At 36.7% G+C, this 3,615-nt stretch overlaps 1 long non-coding RNA gene across 2 annotated transcripts; it reads left to right on the plus strand.

Annotated features, from left to right (window-relative positions):
• Positions 1 to 212: 212 nt before the first annotated feature.
• On the plus strand, positions 213 to 1,107 carry LOC113342796. Of its 2 annotated transcripts, XR_003356847.1 has the most exons (3): positions 213 to 525; positions 630 to 700; positions 779 to 1,107. It is a non-coding gene; the product is annotated as an uncharacterized LOC113342796 (long non-coding RNA). The 2 variants fall into 2 exon arrangements; XR_003356846.1 differs by having other exon boundaries at positions 213 to 700.
• Positions 1,108 to 3,615: the final 2,508 nt, after the last annotated feature.

The following is a 3,615-nucleotide window of genomic DNA, read 5'->3' on the forward strand; positions in this document are numbered from 1 at the left end:
CTTCGCTACAAGGAATTGTAACACCTCCCATTGGATAATCAAACCCAAATTCTTCCCCAGCTTGGTTTAGAAGTTGTTGGATACAAGTATGCTTCAAATATGATATTGGAACAACAAATCTCTTCTTGATTTGAGTATCTCCAACGTAAACTGCAAAATGTCCTTTGGGGATCACGTTCTCATCATTCTTTCCTTTCGAAGAAGATCGCCGGAGTATTTTTGAAGTTAAAGCGAAACCCATATCTTTAGTCTTAAAGCTAGTTGAAGATTAGATTTTCTGGATGTAGACTTGATTGAACGATGTTATAGGAAGATGTTTAAGACGTGAATACTTTGATGTTATGGTTGTTTGAGTTCTTGAAATGTGTTTATGTATATATAGAGGAGAATAGAGATGATGGATTAGTAGAAGAGACCAATAATTTGGTGAGGTGCCTACCAAAAAGTTAAGGTGGACCGTGGAAATAAGAAGAAGGATTTGTAGATGTGGTGTGCTTCATAGAGAATTACGTATACTATCACATGGTTTGGTTCCTCATACTTAAGATGATTGTTTGTTTGTCTTTGCTTGCAGGTTTACAAGAATTAGTGGTATTCTTTTACTCACTGTGTTCTTGCTAGGTGTGCAGCATACAAAGAAATGTGACCAGTTATCTACCATTACGATAGATGAGCAACATGTGCTGGACAATGGAATCTGGTAATCTGTTAAATTCAGTTTTGAACTCTCTATCAAATCTGATATGTATCTTTAAACAACGTGAATTCTTCTTGTTAGGTTGTTGGAACACACGATGGCCTAGTTGACTACTACTTCCAAGAAGCTAAGTGTCGGGCTCTATTTCATGAGTACCCAGCAAGTAACATGGGCTCTAAGGAATTTAATCACTAACAGGGATGAAGATCACTAAGGTTCGGAGAATGGAGTTGGAGAGAGAAAACATTTTTTTCTTTTGCGGGGAGTCATTCTTTCTCTCTTTCAATATGCCGAAAAAATGAAGTCAATGAGAGTAGTTAAAGATGGAGAATAAATCACTTAATCAATTTTCTTTAGAATTTTCCTTTCTATACTTCTCATTAATTAATATCAGTAATGAAAAATTATATTTACATGATTCTAGCATACAAAATTTGAGAACTGGGTGATGTCGTTTGCTCACAATTCATTTAGCTGAGAAACAAGATTAAAAAAAGAGGCTTGGTTGCAAGGAATTGTGAGCCCACCCATTGGATGTTCAAATCCAAATTCTTCTTCGGCTAGACTTAAAAATCTTGGAAAGAAGGCTGGTTCAAGTACCACACTGGAACAACAAATTTCTTCTTGAGTTTAGAACTTTCACCAACATAACTGTGACATGTCCTTTTGGGGTTATCTCAGTATCGAATTTTAGGAACAAGAAAACCAAGAATTGGATTCTTAAAATGCTATTAGAAGAACAACGAGAGAATAGGATTGTTGTTTAAGGATATGATAGTTTACTAGTTTGGATGTTTTAAGTACGATTGTTGTGGGTGACTATATATAACAAAAGATGAGAACAAGATAAAAAAAAGCGCAAGAGAGGTGGTGTTGGTATGCATAAGATGTTATGCAGTCAATATTGGATCTGCATAAGATGTTATGCAGTTAACTAAAACAGATTAAAGAAGAAACACAGTTTAACGTGGTTCGGCTATAGCGTACGTCCACGGGAGAAGAATGATTAGGGTTTCTTATTATCAATGGAGGTTTTACAAGAAGTGTATATATATATCCTATACATGCCACATATTCGTATAGATAGCAACATATCTAGAGAATATTTTCTTGCAGTGTAAGCCAATCATAAATAGAGAAACCAAATATTCTCCTTTGTTCCAACACTCCCCCTCAAGTTGGTGCGAAGATATCAATGGAGCCCAACTTGGATAGAATTCCATTGAATTGCTTGACAGGTAAACCCTTAGTAAAAACATCTGCCAGTTGTTGATGACTACGAACGAAGGGAGTGCGTATTACTTTGGCCAATACCTTCTCTCTAACAAAATGACAATCCACTTCTATGTGCTTTGTACGCTCATGAAAGGTGGTATTTGATGCGATTTGTATCGCTGCTTGATTGTCACAAAACATCTTAGCTGGCTGAGGTGACAGAAAACCCAAATCTTTAAGTAATGCTCGCAGCCAAACAATCTCACAAGTTGTTGAAGCCATGGCTCTGTATTCTTCTTGAGCACTTGATCGAGAAACAACATTTTGTTTCTTGCTTCTCCATGTAACCACATTACCACCAAAGAATATGCAGTACCCTGTTGTTGATTTACGATCAACTGGACATCCAGCATAATCAGCATCTGAATATGCTGTTATACAGTAGCTAGAAATTGAATAGGATTCATTCTTTGTCATCAAAACTCCTCTTCCTGGTGATCCTTTTAAATACTGTAGAATCCTAGTTACTGCATTTAGATGTTTAACACGAGGTGTATGCATATAACGACTGACTAAGCTTACTGCATGTGCTATGTCAGGTCTGGTAACAGTGAGATAAATTAACTTGCCTACTAACCTTTGATATGACCCAATATCACTTAACACATCACCATCATTATCAAGTTTGTTGCCAATTTCTGTAGGAGTATCACAAGGCTTTACTCCTATTTTTCCTGTAGCCTTCAGCAGGTCCAACACATATTTTCTTTGATTCAGAAAAATACCCTTCTTTGAGTAAGCAACTTATAATCCCAGGAAATACTTCAGTATCCCTAAATCCTTGATGTCAAATCTGGAATGAAGCATTGCTTTAAGATTTCTAATTTCTTGTTGATTGTCTCCTGTAATCACAAGGTCATTAACATACACTAGAACTATAGTTATACCAAGATTACTTCTTTTAATAAACAAGGAAGAATCGGCAGAGCTCCTTTTGAACTTATTCTGGATGAGTACTGAACTTAGCTTTGCATACCATGCACGTGGTGATTGCTTTATACCATATATTGCCTTCTTAAGTTTGCAAACCATATTCCTCTCTCCTTCTCGAGGGTGTCCAGGTGGTATACTCATATATACCTCTTCTTCTAGATCACCTTGTAAGAATGCATTCTTCACATCCATTTGAAACAATTTCCAATCTTTATTAACTGCAAGAGACATGAGAACACGAAAAGTATTCATCTTTGCAACTGGTGCAAAGGTTTCTGTGTAGTCTTCTCCATATCTCTGAGTAAAAACTCTTGCCACTAATCTTACCTTATAACGCTCAACAGTTCCATCACTTCTATATTTAATTTTGTACACCCACCTACATCCAACAGTCTTCTTCCCGGGAGGAAACTTGACAATACTGTATGTATTATTTACATCTAAGGCCCGTAACTCATTCTCCATTGGTGCCCTCCATTTTGGATTAGACTTTGCTTCATTGTAGTTTCTAGGTTCTTGATGACTAGATATAGCACTTAGAAATGCAGAGTGTGAAGAACCTACATGATCATAAGTTAAATGTGCTTGTATAGGATACACAGCGGAATGATATGTAAAGATGTCTTTGTATTTTTCTGGAGCCTTCTTCTCACGACTTGAGGTTCTGACAATTGGTACCACTGGATGATGATCTTGTGGATCCATAACCT

The sequence above is a fragment of the Papaver somniferum genome, unplaced genomic scaffold (assembly GCF_003573695.1).
Source record: "Papaver somniferum cultivar HN1 unplaced genomic scaffold, ASM357369v1 unplaced-scaffold_47, whole genome shotgun sequence".
Lineage (NCBI taxonomy): Eukaryota > Viridiplantae > Streptophyta > Magnoliopsida > Ranunculales > Papaveraceae > Papaver > Papaver somniferum.